The following is an 18,479-nucleotide window of genomic DNA, read 5'->3' on the forward strand; positions in this document are numbered from 1 at the left end:
GCCTTTCTTTATATTTTTCTCTGTATTTACATGTAAAACCAGGAAACCAAGGATACAGAGAACATTTTCTATTTTGCAATGAATCCCTAAAAATCCTTATATACAATTTTAGAATGATAACTGAAGGTATCTTTGGTAGAACTGCCCTCTAGTGGTTAGATATTCCAGTTAAATATTAACAGCTATCTATACCCAAAAACAAAATTGTATTCTCTCCCTATCACCTATATAAAAAGAGAACAACAAAGGCAGACATGTTTGAAGTCCAGTCTGTGTGACAACTATGGCTCCTTCCATAGATACATCGGAGAATTGAGTGTAGCAAAGCATTCGCTGGTTGGACGAGGTGAAGAGGAGAAGCAATAACAAGCTTTAAATGAGCATTAATGTAGTATTAAAGCTGAACTCCAGGAATGTTATATTTTGTAATATGTGATCTTTCATGTGCCACACCAAGTGGCTGCCCCTCTGCATAGTAACTACAGGGGGTCGCTCGCTCTGTAGGACCATTTAGAGAACGTGAGCGTTCGTTTTTCTCTTATCTAATGATTTAGAGAACATGACATCGCTCCTCTCACCCACCCACCTCTTCCAGTCAGAGAACACTAAATCTGGTTTAAGGAAAGAGAGATATTTTATCATTTTCTGGCACTTTTTTGTTTACATGTATAAAACTGTTTTTTGTTTTTTTGCTAGAAAATTTGTTAGAACTGCAAAATATGATATATTTTTTTTAAGCAGAGGCCCTAGAGAATAAATTGCAATTTTTTTGTCACACGCTATTTGCGCAGAGGTTTTTCAAATGCAGTTTTTGGGAAAAAAATACACTTTTTAAAATTTTAATGTATAAAAAAAAAAAACACAATAAATAGGAACAACTATGGTGACTGACTGTCTGCCCTTGTACACAAGGTCGGACATTCTGACGGAAAATGTCCGATCGGACCGTGTTGTCGGATAATCTGACTGTGTGTGGGATCCATCGAACTGTTTCCGTCGGAATATCCGATGGACAAAGTTTTAGAGCTGGGCTATAAAACTTTCCGACAAAATTATCCGATCGGACTTTGTCCGATTGTGTGTAGAGAATTCCGATCGGACAAAGTGCCACGCATGCTCAGATCACAATCTTAGACCAAAGCTTTTGGCTACTAGCCTGAACGTAGTCCCGTCGTAACTAAATAACGTCATCATGTTACATACAATCGGATTTTCCGACAACTTTGTCCGACCGTGTGTATGCAACACAAGTTTCGGACAAAATCCGTCAGACAAAATCCGACGGATTTTGTTGTCGGAATGTCCGACCGCGTGTACAAGGGCTCACAGTGCCATATTCTCTGTACTGACTTAGCTATTGGTTTGACAGCTCAGATTCTGCACTACATTCATTTATTATAAAATGCTACTATTTTAGCTTTAATTTAAACTTTACTATTATGTACACACAAAAAATATAAATAATTCTATTTTATTTTTTATACATACTTGTATCATATTCAAGTTTTTAATAAATATCATGAATTGAAATGTATATAAATTGATTGTTGGCCATTTTTGGCACCTTTAGCGCAAGAAAAGCTCAAGAAAAATGCATCCCTTTAAATTCTATGTATGTCTTCACACTGACCCGTTGCACTTCCATTGTGGTGTTAAAAATCTAGCTTGCTGCAATTTTAGCCAGCTAAAAAAAAACTGCACCTAAAATGCTCCCCTTGAAATGCATTGAAAACGTGCACAAACGCCTCAATAATGCCACCATGTTACATTTTTAAGTCATATAACCTATGAAAAACACACCATAAGCACAGTAAAATTCTAGCAGAATCGTGGTTTCGGCGCCATTATCAGCACCTTTTTCTCTATCTGCAAAATACTGAAAATTTCGATGCATCTCTAATTTTAGCCCCTTGGTAAACCCTAATTCGTTTTTTATTATTCATTCTTACCCTTCTTCCAGTAGCAATTTTTATTTTATTTTAAATTTTTTTGCGGTTTTAATGGTTTATAAGCATACATTATAAATGTGTGTTTATTTTTAGCACCAAAAAATTGGTTAGTACCAGAAACATGATTTGAGTGCCTTCACAGGCCACATGCACACTGTATTCTCTCTGATGCCTTTTCTCCTACAGCAGTTTAGCAGCAGAAAAAATTGTGGTAAAGACCCGTGTTTTGTATTACATTCATGCTCATTTATGTGCGTTGAAGTGTCTGGTGTTAATGCATTTTATTGGTCAGAATGTTCATTTATTGTGGCCATTAGAATGTATTAATGCACACATGTGCATACATGCATTAATGCTCGTTTATGCATGTTTAGGCACATTTGAGCATTTTATATGCTCAAATGCTTCTGTCCTGAATTCGACTTTAGTGGGGTTATTTTTTTTGCCTCTAAACACCTGTAAACGTCTATGTTTGCATGGACACATAGGTTAAAACAAAAAAGCTCAAGTGCCTGTAAATTAGGTGGTTTGAGCTGCAATGTGCATGAGCCCATAAAAGGAACAAATTGCAGAATAAAACTTGTAGTTAACCGTAATTATTTTATTAGCCCTTCTAGTCCCTTTCTTTAGCTTTTTTTTTTTTTAACTGTTTGTTTATAAAGATTTAAAATTTGTGTTCGTTTTTGCATAATTAAAAAGCTGGTAAAGAGCAAGGTGGTTGCATTTTGTCCAAACAATGTGGTCACATACAAAAATACAAACCTGACATAAAATGTAACTCCCACTTTAGTAAAAAAAAAAAAAAAAAGAGTAAAAACAAAACAATAAAAATAATTTATACCACCGAGCTTTGAAGGATCAAGGTTTTTTTTTTCAGGCTAGCGGCTATACCGATTTAAATATCTTTTATCTTTATATTCTTTCTCGTCTTTGCACTAGAGAATTTTAGAACTCGTAATAATATATTTTGTCTGGGGTTAGGATTTCTCAGGCTACTTCCTCAGATCTTCCTTATTTTACAACACTGTCAACATTGCTTTACTATTGTATGCCTAACACAGAAATGTTTTTACTTTCTAGGTTTATGAGTCTGCCATGAGCCCAGTTTGCGCAAGATGTGACTTGTAAAAAAAGAGTTACATTCTATGGAGGAAGGGACCGTCCTGTACTGTAGGCTCATTTTTCATTATGAAACAGGATACCAATTACAGGTAACAGAAGGCGGAGCCACGCATAATAAGAGGACACGTCACATCTCGTATAAAAGCCGTGTGATTCAGTCATTGTGGAGCAAACACTGGAAAACTCGTTTGGAGCTAACTGAACACCAAAGTACGGAATTCACCAACCAGGTCTGTCCCTTCCTTGGCTCATAATATTTTTTTCTTTTTATTATTGTAGTCTAGTATACTGTTTTTAGAATGGACCTTTTTGTAGTTTGAGTTGTTTATGTTTGAGTGTCCTATATTGCTGGTCGTTGTTTTGCTCCGTTGTATTGGAAGATTACATGTATATTTGTAGTTTTGAACTGAGGAGGCTACGAGTAGCGAGACCTCTTCAACGTTACAGAACAAGTCAAGATAAATACGACCAACTACTACTTGGCCTGATAAATGGGGAGCCGTCATAGATTTTTTATTTATTTTTTTATTCAATAGACTTTTATTGGTTTTTCAAAAGCCATTTTTGTTTTCAGAATTGATAAACACTTACAAAATATGGTAGTTGGTCATAATAAAGTACATGAAGAACTTGACTTTGTAAAAAAAAAATAAGTCGTCAACTGGAAGATAATTGAACAAAGCACAGATTTATTTTTTAAATTAAAAAAAATTATATTTATTTAAATGTAATTCACTTTTATTTTTATTTATTTATTTTAATGTCCAGGGAAACCTTGAAACAGGCCCAACATATACTTACTAACTAAATGATAAATTAGCAGTATTTATTTTTTCAACCACCCTGATGAACAGTACTAAGGTGGTGTGTATGTATATACAGCCAGACTTTTTTTTTAAAATAAAGTACAGAAAGATTAAAACCTACATCTGTCAAACTAGTGCTGCTGTCTGTGTCGCCCCCCGGGTTGTAATGTTTGTGACATTAACAATAATTTTGTGCATGTAATGAGAAGCTGAATACTTTATTTCAATGACAGTTGTGTGATGGATATCAATGCAGCCGGTGAAGTGTAGACACGGAGCTGACTATGATGAAAATGTGCCTATTCAGCATTTTTATATGACATGCGCAGATTTGTATAAGAAGGAGCTATTAGATACCTTTATTATAAGTTCAGGGTCTTGTTTTATCCTATAGATCAAAGACATAAGGGGAGATTTACTAAAACTGGTGCACTCAGAATCTGGTGCAGCTGTGCATGGTAGCCAATCAGCTTCTAATTTCAGCTCATTCAGTTAAGTTACGGCAATGAAACCTGGAAGCTGATTGGTCTCTATGTTGAGCTGCACCAGATTTTGTACAATATAGTTTTAGTAAATAATCCCCATAGTGAAGGTAAATTTACAATTATTTTTGGCTGTTTGGTGTGAAGGCTGGTTACGGCACCACGTGAGTGTTCTGACCGGGTCAACAAGTGCATCGCTGCTTACCTTGCCAAGCTTTCAATTTTGCAACAGTTAAGTGGAAACTATGTGGGTGACTTACTAAGAAGTAGAATACATTCATTTTGCAAAGTGAATGTTCAAATAGCTTAGTGAATACGGTGAAGCTCCATTCATTGGAGTTGGTTTACTAAAGGCAAATAGGCTACTCACGTTTCAAAGGAATTTTCCCTTAGTTTAGTGAATGAGGTGACCATTTGCTGACCTCCAACATTATTATTATTATTATTATAATACAGGATTTATATACTGCCAACAGTTTACGCAGCTTCGATCATCCAACCAAAAATACTTTTTTTTTTCCTTGCACACAATATGGTATTCAATGAACGTTCATTATGTTCACTAAACTAAGCTAAAATTCCCTTGCAAAGGGAACAGCCTGTTTGCTTTTAGTAAATCACATATTGTGCAAGCAGAAGTCTCGCTCTCTTTATTTTCTATTGCACGTGATTGTGAATTCAAAGAGACGATAACTTCACCTTATTCAGTAAGTGAAGTGAACTCTCTCTACTCTTTTAGTGTATGAACCCAGATTAGGTCCGGCCAAAAGAAGCATAAAAAAGGCAACATTTTCTGGATGAAGGCTTGCGAGAGGGATTTTTACCAATTAAAGTACATGAAGCACTGAATGCGTTGGTGGGGAAATTGAGCGGTTTTCTTATCTTCAAGGAAAGAAAACTGCATAATGTAATATATATATATATAATATATATATATATATATATATATATATATATATATATATATATATATATATATATATATAATTTATTATTATTATTATTTATTTATTTTTCTTTATCTAAATACATAGGCCTCAATGTCTCTCAAAGCCATTTTTTAAAATTTTAGATTAGAGTAGAGAAGAATTCAAACTCCTATCAGGTTCATTTTTACTCCGATTGTTCCACTGAGGAGCTTTCCCTTCACTTCCTGTCCTGGAGACCCAACGGGAACTGGCTGGAAATCTCTGCAAAGTAAACCAATGGCCACAGAAATAGGTATCCTTACTGGAGGATTTCCTCTCACCTCTTGCTCATATGACAACTGTAACATTTTGGATTTCCCCAAATTTAACCAGATTTGCTGTATGTGCTTGGGTTGGAGATTCTGCCTCATTTACTCTACCGGTCACACTGTTGTCACCAGGACAGGAAGTAAGGGGAAATTGTCTCAATGGAAAAAATAAAAACCTCTCAACTGTTGAAAAAATAAAAATAGAAAAAATAATAGTAACTAAATTTAAACAATGAAATACAAGGGAAGGGAACGTGTAGAAATGTTAATTGTGCCTAAACAGTGCCCTGAAAATTATAGCTTTTGTCTCCAATTACTCCTTATAAATAGCACTGCAATTCCGGATATGTGAGTGAGCATAGGCACTCCTGTTCTGCAGCCTAGTAGCTGTATATTTAAAATGTAAGATCTAAAGTAGCCCATAGATAGGTCTGTTTTTTTTTTTTTTTTTTTTTGTATAATAAATTTTTATTGAAAATTTCCAAGAAATCTTACATAAAGCAAGACATAGAATAAAACAAAACAATACAGACAAAACTATCGTGTCATACACTGTGTAATAGAAGCAAACATATCATTAACAATACATGTAAATTAGAAAACTATCCAGTGGTGAATCGATGGACAAAATAGAGCCTGGATATATACGTCAACTATTCCTCTGCCCCGCGGCTACCCCATCTGGGAACAAGCTGTAGCCGGGGGGGGGGGAGGAACAGGATTGTGTCAAGCGATTCAACATAAGAGAATGTAGTGCCAGCTGAGGGCAACTTTTATGGTAACCAATGAAATCCTTTAGACAAAAAGTAAAGGGCCAGCATTATTCTCACATTAATGTGAGCTCCGAACTAGTCAAGTCATGCCTATCAATAGTGTGGAGAATGAACTAAAAGAAAGAAAAAAAAAAAGTGGTTATAACTGCATTAGCATTGTGTAAACAGTTGTATCAATATGTGGTAGACTTTTTAAAGACTTTATTATACCAAATGGACCAAAGAGACCACTCTTTTTGTTTTGATCTAAGATAGCCTTTGCTGGATGCATATATACATTCATATATGCTATGTAATTGGGTAGTAGCTATGACTTCTGAACAGGAAGGGCTCTGTTTGGAACGCCAACTGCGTGTTAGAGTTAGTTTAGCCGCTAGAAGGATATGTGTGAGTATGCCTCTGAGCGGATAGGGAAATTTATCAATACCTATATTCAATAGCGCAAGTTCCGGAGAGGGAGTAATCTTAACATGAGTTACTTCTTGGATGAGGTTGAAAACTGCCGACCAAAATTGATTTAGCAATCTACATGACCAAAGGATGTGTAGGAGGGAGCCATGGGTTCCACAATCTCTCCAACATAAAGGGGACTTAGTGGAGTCAATTATATGTAGGACATGTGGGGTCACGTACCATCTAAAGGCAATTTTGAAGGACAATTCCCACAAGTTGGCTGCTTTAGTAACCTTGTAAGTAGCATTTAAGGCCTCTACCCACTGCTCTTCTGAGAATTGAGTCCCTATTTCCGTTTCCCATTTAATCTGGGGACGGGTCTTATTAAAAATTGTCTTATTTTGAAGTGCTTGGTAAAAGATTGATATACCATGAACATGGAGGGTGTCACTGAACCAAAATTTTGAGAGATGGGAAGGCACCACTTGAAAGATATTAGGCGAGTGAAGTAGGCAATGTGTTATTCTAAGGTATTGGTAGTATTCCTTTTTTGGGAGATTGAACTCCTTTTGAAGCGTAGGAAAAGGTTTCAATGCTTCGTCTGCATACAGATCAGAGATTAGGGTTATCTCGTGTTGTATCCATGTTGAGATATTAATATCAGGGGTCAGTAGAGGAATCACAGTTATAGGGATGGGAATTGGGGTCAAGGAGCCATGGCACGATGTTTTAAAGATCAAATGATGGAAGGCCTTCCTAGAGGCCAAAATGGTAGGTGATAGGTGGGGATCTACCTGGCGTTGGTGAAGTGTGCTGAGAATCCATCCATGTAGATTCCCACCGGGGACTTGTAGGTTCTCTAAACGACTCCATATATTATGAGGATGTGGTTTAAACCATGCTTTCAACTGTGTGAGGAGTGTGGCTGTGTAATAATCTCTTAAGTCGGGGAGGCCAAGTCCTCCAGCTGTTTTATGTTTGATCAATTTGTCGTGGGAGCATCGCGCTTTCTTCCCCTGCCAAACAAAGTGGTTTACAACCCTTTGTAGTTTTCGAAAATAATAATTGGGTATGGGTATAGGAATAGTGCGGAAAAGATACAGTAGCTGTGGTAGCTTCATCATCTTGAAAGATGCCAACCTACCCATCCAGGAGAGTGTTAGTTTGGCAAATCGAGATAATTCTAGAGGAAGGGATTGGAGATAGGGAACAAAATTTTCCTGAAACAAAGAATTAGGGTTAGCCGTGAGTTGTATACCAAGGTATTTTATAGATTTCTCAGCCCATAGAAAAGGGAAACATTCAGAGATGGCCTTTTGAGTCGCTGTGGGAATATGAAGACCCAGGATGTGTGATTTGGATTCGTTAATTTTGTAATATGAGATAGAACTAAACTCTTGTAGGGTATCGCTTACCGCTGTTACAGAAGCTAGTGGATCTGATAACATGAGAATCACGTCATCCGCAAACAGGTTAATTTTATGTTCGTCTGTGCCAATTTTTATTCCTACTATGTTGGATTGGGATCGAATCTTCTGGGCTAACGGTTCCATAAGGAGGTTGAATATTAACGGGGAAAGGGGGCAGCCTTGTCGGGTCCCATTAGTTATAAGAAAAGTGGAGGAGAGCATTGCAGAGCTATAGACTTGGGCTGAGGGTTTTGAGTAGAGAGCCATTATAGCGGAGAGAATATGACCTTGAAAACCAAATTTTTGCAATGTCAGATGGAGATATGACCAATGAATTCTATCAAATGCCTTCTCTGCATCTAGCGCTAGAAGCAGAGAAGGCACTCGATGTTTGTTAGTGTGGTGAATGATATTAATTAAACGTCTGGTGGCGTCCGCTGTTTGCCGCCCCTTTGTGAACCCTGATTGGTCCGGGTGAATTAAAGTTGGAAGTATATCAATAATTCTGTTCGCTATTATTTTGGCATAAAGTTTCAAATCATGATTTAGCAAAGATATGGGGCGGAAATTTTGGGGTGAAGAGGCTTCTTTACCTGGTTTAGGTAATGTGATAATTAAGGCTTTCAACATATCATCAGGGAAAGAAGAAGAGAGTGCAGCCGCATTGAACACCGATGTCAAAGGATCCGTTAAAATGGTTGTGAATTGTTTGAAGTATTCGGCAACAAAACCGTCAGGACCCGGAGCCTTATTGTTGGGAAGCAATTTAATAGCTCTAGCAATTTCTTGGGCGGTGAATGGGGAGTTTAAAGTGTCAAGTTGAGAAGAGGATATTGTAGGGAGGTTGATGGATTGTAGGAAGGTTGTTATATCAGAGGTCGAGGGATGCTTGGTGTGTGGGTCATTTTTTAGGTTATACAAAGAACCGTAGTATGCACTGAATGCATTAGCAATCTCACGGGGGTTTATTAATTTTTCTTTAGTGACCGGGTGGTACAGGAAAGGGATGGACGTTTTAGAACGCGCCCCTTTAATTTGTTTAGCAAGAAGTTTCCCAGCTTTATTGCCAGTGGCATAAAGGGTAGATTGAAAACGTTTGTGGGAGATTTCGAATTGTTCCACTAACATGGAACGAAGTTCTAAACGGAGTTGGCCCAATTTAGTTTTAAAGCAGTCGGATGCTTTTTGTTTATTTAAAGTATCTAGCTCTTTGATTTCTTTTAGGAGGTTATCAATGCGGTGCGATCTCTCCTTCTTAGCCCTAGAACTTTGTTGGATAAAAATCCCCCGCATATAAGCCTTGTGGGCTTCCCAAAGCGTCGCTGGGTGAGAAACAGAGTCCTTGTTAGTTGCAAAGAATAGTTCTAGATGGTCCTTTATAATTGTACTGTAGGGATCTTTCTGAAGCACATTGGTGTTCATCCTCCAGAGGAAGGTCGGAGATAGATGTGGTGAGTTTGTCAGGGTGATACTCACTGGTGAATGGTCTGACCACGTGATCGGATGGATATCTGAGGCAGAGATTTTTTGAAGAGTCCATTGGTCGGTTAGGAATAGGTCTATTCTGGAGTATGAATTATGACACGGTGAGAAGTAAGTGAAATCTCGCTCTGATGCATGTTGGCATCTCCAGATGTCTTGTAACTGAAATTCTTGTAAGAGAGGGCCCAGGGAAAGATTACGGCGTCTAGAGGGGACAGAAGAGTCCAAATCTGAGTCTGGAATTAAGTTAAAATCGCCACACCAGAGGAGAGTACCCTTTTGCACGTTGTCTATTTTCCTTTTGAGCTTCCTCAGAAATTTGATTTGGTGTACGTTGGGTGCATAGACGTTCACAATAGTAAACAAGGCCTTGTTCAGAGAACATACTAAGATGATGTAGCGACCATTGTCATCTAGTACTTGATGGTGCAGTTCAAAGGTTAAGGACGAATTAATTGCCGTTAGCACCCCTCTTTTCTTCGAGTTGGTACTTGCTGTAAAGATATGCGGGTATTGATTATTGGAGCATTTCGGTGGTGCAGCCTTGGAGAAGTGCGTCTCCTGTACGCATAAGATGTCACAGTGAGATTCTTTAGCCAATTTCCAAAGAGACGACCGTTTTACCGGGTGGTTAAGACCGTTCGCGTTGATGGATAGAAACTTGATAGACATTTTGATTGTCTATTCTGCGAAGACCCCAGAGACAGCTAGTTACTTTATTGGACGAGGTAAAGATCAGTAAAAACCTCTATAGAAGCTGTAGAGCAGAGAACTAATCCAGCGGAAGTTGTACACTAGATCAAGCCAATAAGTATATGCGACAGTGATGACACAAACTAAAAACAGTGCCAAAATTAGGTAACAAGAGAAAAAAAATAAAATAAAAAAAATATAAAAAAGAGTCAATCAATCAACGCCAGAATAAGCGTAACGGAACTTTGTGCCAAGTGGCCGAACAGATGGCCTCGTTGGAAAGTGACTTGCACTTACTTGGCAATAACGTGGGGAAAAAGTTCAAGTGGCCTGAATAGAGCCATGTGAGAATCCGGGATATAAATGATGCATTGAGTGGACCTCGTTCAGCGACTGGATGGGTGGTGAGGGCGCTGAGTTGGGTGAGCCTCCGAGTGTGGGATAGAATGCCTGTGAGTTTCCATCGGTGTGGTTGCGGTATCAGGGATTATGCCCCATGAGCGCAGATAGTTTAGTCCTTCCGTCAGGTTGGAGGCTGTAACTTTAGCCCCATTGTAGGTTATCAAGAGCTTAGCAGGATTTATCCATTTGTAAGGAAGATTATGGTTCCTCAGAGCTTTTGTAACCGTATTCAGCTCTCTACGCATCTGAAGCGTATATTGTGACAGGTCAGCAAAAATTTGTAGGTGCGAATACGGATCGGGTAAAGATTTCTCGTTTCTAGCAATTTGCACTATCTGCTCCTTGACATGGTAAAAATGAATGCGTAAGATCACGTCACGTGGAACGGAGTCAGGTAGGGATGGCGGTTTCGGCAAACGGTGGATACGGTCTATCACCATTTCCATATTTTTCAAATTGGGTAGTAGTGTTTTGAAAAGCCCTTTAGCATAGGCTGATAGATCTTGGGGTTGCACCGTTTCCGCTATTCCTCTAATTTTTAGATTGTTGCGACGAGATCTATCTTCGAGATCTGCCAATTTGCGTTTAATCCAAGCGTGATCTTCTAGGTTAACCTCATGTGCGTCAACAAGATCATTCACGGTCGAAGCGAATCCCCCCAATCCGTTTTCAATATGTGATACTCTAGTAGATACGGAGGCTATATCAGCATGCAGGCGTTGCATAATTGATACCATATCCGTTTGCATAGAATTTCTGAGGGTGGATAACATATCCTTAAGTGTGGTATCAAGAATAGGCTGGTTGTTGGTAGGGAAGCTAGCAAAAGGATCAATGGCATTGCAGGGGTTAATAGACTGTATAATGTTCAGGCTCACCTCAGGTGCTACTGGGTCCTCTGAGTCCAGCCTCATTCTAGCCTTTGCAGGGCTACCGGTCAATGGAGTGCCTGGATAAGAGGCAGGGTGGCTCTGTGCATTGCTAGTGAGCTCCATGAGACCCTCCTCTAGCTCACTGGTCTGATGGCTCTGTAACGCTGAAAGCTGTGAGGGGAGACCTGCAGACGCTGCAGCCGCGGCGCCATCTTGGATTATTCCGGCGGCCGGCTGGTGTAAATAGGCCGTTATTTTTTGTGGATGGCGGTATCCCTTCCGTTTAGAGGACATACTGCCACGCTGCAGGGATATCCCAAGAGTTCCCCTGTGAAGTTTTCGTGTGAAAACGAGGTCTCAATGCGCTGTGGTAAGTCGCTAATCCCGGGTGTCTCTCAGCCCTCAGTGAAAGACGTCCATGCCGCTCGGAAGTTGGCCACGCCCCCTGTTTTTTTTTTTTGTTCAACTAGAGCAGGGATATGCAATTAGCGGACCTCCAGCTGTTGCAAAACTACAAGTCCCATCATGCCTCTGCCTCTGGGTGTCTTGCTTGTGGCTGTCAGAGCCTTGCTACTCCTCATGGGACTTGTAGTTCTGCAACAGCTGGAGGTCCGCTTATTGCATATCCCTGAACTAGAGGGTTGAATGAAAAAAAAACTGACCTGATTCCTCCATCCACACATTTGAGATGAGGGAATTTCCCGCCCAGCTATTGTATTGACAATCAACACAGCACTCTGTACAGAGAGAATTTTGGAGATCTATTAGTAAAAGCAAAAAAAAAAAAATATGTATGGTATTATGGCTGCACCATCTTTAATGCATCTTTTAGGGCGTGCCCCCCAAATATCTTTGTTAGGCACACATTTATCCCTTTGATCGCCCTAGCTGTTAACCCCTTCCCAGCCAGTGTCATTAGTACAGTGACAGTGTATATTATTATCACTGATTACCGTATTAGTGTCACTGGTGATGTCAGTGGCAGTTAGTTCCCCCCCAGTGTCAGCTAGTGTCAGATTTTCCGTCGCACTATTGCAGTCCCATTATAATTTGCTGATCACTGCCATTAGTAGTATAAAAATAACTAAAATATAAATAAATAATAAATAAAATTCCAGTATATATACCATAGTTTGTGGGTGCTTTAACTTTTAAGCAAACCAGTAAATATACACGTATTGGGATTTTTTTTTTAATCAAAGACATGTAGCAGAATCTATTTTGGCCTAAAATTATGAAGAAGTTTTGATTTTTGATTTTTTTTTATTGGATTTGTTTTATAGCAGAAAGTAAAAAATGTTTATTTTTTCACTTTTTTTGAGCTTTTGTCATTTATGCCTGAAAAAAATAAATAAAAAAAAAACCCAGCGGTGATCAAATACCACCAAATGAAAGTTCTATTTGTGTGGAAAACAATGATATACATTTTTCTTGGGTACAGCGTTGCATGACTGTGCGATTACCAGTTAAAATAGCACAGTACTGAATAGCAGAAAAAAAAATGGCCTGGTCATAAAGGGGCAAAATCTTCCGAAGGTCAAGTGCTTAAAGTGCATCTACCATAAGAAAGTAAGGACTGGGCATTGTTGGCCTCCTTTTAAAAATACTGGGTGCCTGGTCATGTCTGGTATTAGTCCTGTTGGGTCACAGACCTGATACAAGCATGGTGGAAATGAATCGTGCAACCTTAGGAAGGCCATCCTAGATTATCTGTACCCAGCAGGTGACTGGAGTCATGCAGGCGTCTGGAGTCATTTTAATAAAGTTTGCTGCATTAGTAACATAGTTTTGTTTTTGTGCCACATATGTGTCATTGACAGCGATGGAAATGTGACGATCGAAGTTGGCAGAGGAAGTGAAGTCACGAGAGATGAGCGGGTGTGGCGGTAATCTTTGTTAAATTTAGAAGTGAGATGGCGAAAGCCAAAAGAGGTAGAAGGAGAGGATTATGGGAGTGGAGGAAATTGTGAGTGAGTGGAGAGGACACAGCAGACGAGGCCATGTGAGGAGCAATGACCGAGGAAATCAATCAGGGTTGGATTTTGTATTAGGCACAGCATGCTTATGCCTATAGACAGTGGAAAAGGTGACTTTCCATTGTGTATTTAGTGGGAACATCATTTCACTACCGTCGTCAGCAGCAGGGTATTTTTTCAGTGGGAACGCGGAGGAATGCAGTTCCAGCACTGAATTTATGTATTGGCAAGGGTTGCTGGGGTGTGCTGAAGTGTCTACTGATACTGACTGCTGGGGTGTCTATTGTAGCTGGAGGAGATCTATTTGTGCAGGGACTGGGGGTGGGGGTCTATTGTTACTGGTGGGGGAACTATTGCTGCCAGGGATGGGGCTTTTGTTGCTGGGGCTCAGTTGTTGCTGGGAGAGATTTACTGTTGAGGGGATCTATTATTGCTGGCTGCTGGAGGGTCTATTGGTGCTGGCTGTTAAGAGATCTGCTGTTGCTAGGGGGGGTCTATTGTTGTGGTTGGCGTACTTTGTTGTGGGTGGTCCATTGTTTTTTGGGGGCTCTATTGTTGCTGAGGGTCTATTGTTGTTGCTGGCTGCAGGGCATGTGTAATACTGCTTTTTTTGTTATCATTAACGAATTCCATACAAATTACATAGACCAAAAAATTACACTTGGTTCTGTATTCTCTATAAAGGGCAATACTGGGAGGTGGTCAGGGGGTGGAACCAAGGAACAATGCTCGAAGGTGGATAGGGGGGCGGAGAAAAGTGGTGACTAAGAAAGTGTTCCTGCACCTATTCTTTGAGAAAAAAAAGCCCTGGTCAGCAGATATACAGTTATCTTATGTCGGCCTGTTTGTACATTGTTACTAGTGTTGCCCCAATGTGCCGATACCATACCGAGTATTTTCAGGAGTACTTGTATTTGTGCAAATGCTCCCAATGCCTAGTCCGCTACCTGGACACTCAGGAACAATCAGTGCGGTGGCAGGGGAGTTATAATCACCAATCTCCCTATGTGGCTTTCAATAAAGCAGCTGACAGCCGCTTCCCCTCCTCTCCCCTTCGCGGCTTTCAGCTGCTTTATTGAAAGCCACACAGGGAGATTGGTGATTATAACTCCCCACCGCCATCGCACTGATTGTTCCTGAGTGTCCCCTGAATCCTCCTCTGGCTCCCCTCTGTGTCCTCCTCCTCTGTGCTCCTCCGTGGGCTCCTCCAGTCCCCCTTGTCCTCCACCGGTCCCCCTCTGTGTGCTTCTCCGGTCCTCCCCTGTCCTCCTCTGCTCCCCCTCCATGCGCTCCCCCAGTCCTCCGGTCCCCCCCGTCCTCCTCTACTCCCCCTCTGTGTGCTCCTCCGGTCCCCCCCGCCCCCCTCCCAGATATTTCAGGTTGGAGAGCAGAAGAAGGAGCCGGTAAACATGTCATTTACCGGCTCCTTCCTTTTGCAAATGCACAGTGTCAGTGATTACTGAATAATAATGTAAAATATCGCAGCTTAGATGTGGTGGCTGCAACAACACACTTTAGGTGACAACTTACTGTACTGTATCTGTGGCGGAACAGTGTTCTCACTCTAGCACAGGGTTACAGAACACGCCCCCACTCCTCATTTCCAGAACGTAGGTGGGAGGTGTTCTATACTTTACAAAGAGAGATGGGAACAGTGTAAGACTACTTGCACACTAGGAATTTAGCCTGTGTGTAGCCAATCTTGGCACTCTAGTGTGCCCAGGAGGCACAAATGTGGAGTCCAGACCAAAGGTCCATGGCAGCCTGAAATATACTGCAGCTGGACGGGGCTAAATGCTGTACCAAGTTATACTCACATTTGGAGCTCTATGCATTCAGGGCAGAGACATAACTAGAACCTTCAGGGCCCCAGGGAAGAAACCAGAAAGAGCCCCCCAACAGCCGGGGCCCTTTCCATAGGTCCCGGGGGCCCTTTCCCCGGGTCTGGATTTGAGTACCATAGACTGCAATGTTAAATCACAAAAGTCACAAAGACGCAAAGTAATCACAAGCAGGTCCCAAGGAAATCGCCTGCAAGTCACAAGCAAGTCACATGACTTTGGGGTAGCAGCAGTGTGAACCTCTGCCATCTTGGGGCCTCTCGGAATGCCAGGGCCCACTCGCAAGTGCGACCTTTGTGACCCTGGTAGTTCCACCACTGATTCAGGAATTTATGCCTAAAGCGCAAACTATGTCTCTGAATGCATACAGAACTAAATGTTGGCAAAATGAAAATGCTCAATCACACTTATCCTTAGGCAGTGTATCAGAATGGCCTCCCACTACCTGTCAAACCACAGAGCGCTTGTCATCAGAGGGCTTTTGCTTATGTAAACAAGCTCTACCTGGGAAAAAGGGGATTTTGTAATCGTGACTATTTCATACCAAAACTCAGATCTCATGTGACCCAAAGTGCACCGGGTTCTAGGAGGCATTCCGCTGCTACACGTGAGGAGTTGTGTTTTTTTGGATCATGCTGTGAGGTAAGTCATGTGTTTACTATTTTCTGTGGCGTGCTTGATCAGTGAGTCACAGAGCGACTCAGAATTCATCCATCACCTTCGCCGCCTTTCTGCTATTGCTCAGCATTTTTCTGGTGATGTAATCACTCCTCACTGGAATAAAATAAAACAGTACAAAATAGTTTCCTCTCCAGTGATGTTCAGGGCCCTCAATGCCCCAGAACTGGAGCCCTTCCGGGTTTTTATTGTGTTTGTCTCTAAAATGTATCGAAAAATAGTGTTTGTCAAACGCATTCTTTATGTTCCTCACATGTTCCTCCATCCTCACTTTGAGGGCTCTTTTAGTCCTACCAATGTAAATTAAATTACATGGGCATTTAATCACATACAATAACCCTTTAGTGTCACAAGAGATAAAATCTTTAATAGTGTATACATGCTTGGTATTGAGGTTTTCCTCTTTCTGATATTCCTTGGGACTCTAACACAGCTACAGCATCATCCACAGCTATGAAATCCCTTTATATCCCAAAAAAATAGCGAATTAGACTTGGGGTGTTCTATTACACTGTGAACTAACTTATCCCACAAATTTGGGGCTCTTTTATATACTATTCGTGGCATGTCTGATATGGCATCTTTCAAATGGTTATCCTGTTTACGAACTTGCCAGTACATATTTATTATTGATTCCACATCCCTATTCTATAAATTGTAATCTAAAACAATACATGTACCCATATCATCTACTTCTCCTCTTCCATTTCTATCTACTAACAATGTATTTCTATCAATATCTCTAATCTTATTTCTCTCTTTCTCCAAAAAAAAACTATCATGGTAGCCATTATCCCTAAACATTTTGGTGAGTTTGTTTGTATGTCAATTCCTCTTAATTCTAGTGTATTGTGCTCTCAGGATGGAGGTTATCCAGGGCTTATGGCGACAGCTAGTGGTGGGAATGTATGAATTTCTATCTGTATCTTGTATAAAAAAAGTTTTTGATCTTAAGCCAAATGGCGTATTACTAATTTTCAAATCTAAAAAATTCACCTGATGTTTACTGGTTTCCCAGGTTAACCTGATATTTTGATCATTAGTATTCATCAATTGCATAATCAATTCCAGATCGTTCATACTACCTACCATTACAGATCAATATCAAATCATCTATAAATCGTTTGTATAGACTGATCCTGGGATCTCGGTTTTCTAATAAACCCTCCTTCCATTTTGCCATGTATAAATTGGTGATGCTCGGTGCTAATTTTGAACCCATTGCGACGCCTCTAACCTGAAAATAATAAGTATTGTACCAAAAATAATTATGTGTTAAACAAAAATCCTAACACTTCAAAATTCATTTCCGATGTCTCCTTTTGATTTTACCATCACTTTTCATTTTCTCCTATAGCACATTCATTCAATAATTGTAATGCGTGTTTCATATCTTTGAGGCATGCATTTGTATCCTTACTAGCGGTTGCAAATGAATATCAATATACTCCCCCTAATCTTGCTGAAAGTGAGTCAATCCCACTGATTTTGGGTCTACCAGAGGGATTGACTCTATCTTTATGAATTTTTCTTTATGAATGGATTTCTTTTCTCTTTTGTCTTTGGGTGCAGCAGGAAATCTCTAAACAAATGTAATAAAACCCCTCTTAGGCAGCTGCCACCGGAACAGGTGTACACAATGGAAGATTTCACTTCACTGCTTGTTCTGGTGACAACCGTAAAATTTTTGATTTCTTTTAATGTTCTTTGAGGTCACCAGGACAAACAGTGGGCCGAATCTCCCCAGTGGGGACACAGACAATAAAACCTGAAAGAGAATCCGTTGCACGCTCTGTCCAAAAGGTAAAAAATAATTTTTCTATACACACACTTTAAATTCTATTAAATAGTTATTATAAATAAATGCACAATCTTTGATATATTTAGCATATTTTTTTTCGCTGCGACAACAGTTCGATATAGATAGAAGATTCAACATGACGTTGACAATAGCGATTTGTGTCTGTCGAACCTGCGGTTGAATGTGCCTAACCAAACTCTATTAGTCCAAGATTGTTTGTCATAGAGAGAAAAGATTATACATTATAGAGACATGAAGATTCGACGAAGCAGCTAAAAACATACGATCGCCGCGAACGGACATTTACGGCCAAATGCCCCCCCCCCCCCCATAGGCTATAGAAGATTTCTAATGTTGTTTGACCAGTAATAATAATTAATAAATATAATTATTACTAGTCATACAACATTAGAATTCTACTATAGCTTGTGGGCGGAGCATTCGACCGGAAATGTATGATTGCGGCGTTGTACAGTTTAGCTGCTTCTTCTTGAATCTTCTTAGAACATCCGACAGAAACCATAAGCCTTCAACTGACAGATTTGACCTTAATTCATTCGGAT

The 18,479-nt window shown here is 40.1% G+C and overlaps 1 protein-coding gene across 1 annotated transcript in view; it reads left to right on the forward strand.

Moving 5' to 3' along the window:
- Positions 1 to 3,089: 3,089 nt before the first annotated feature.
- CAPN14 (calpain 14) overlaps positions 3,090 to 18,479 on the forward strand; it is a 66,393-nt gene continuing 51,003 nt past the window's right edge. The window contains exon 1 of the mRNA XM_077485879.1: positions 3,090 to 3,301. The gene's annotated coding sequence lies outside the window, so the exon portion shown is untranslated. The remainder of the gene's footprint in view (positions 3,302 to 18,479) is intronic.

This window comes from Lithobates pipiens, unplaced genomic scaffold, assembly GCF_037356315.1.
Source record: "Lithobates pipiens isolate NorthernLeopardFrog02 unplaced genomic scaffold, aLitPip1_a1.2 Scaffold_18, whole genome shotgun sequence".
NCBI lineage: Eukaryota > Metazoa > Chordata > Amphibia > Anura > Ranidae > Lithobates > Lithobates pipiens.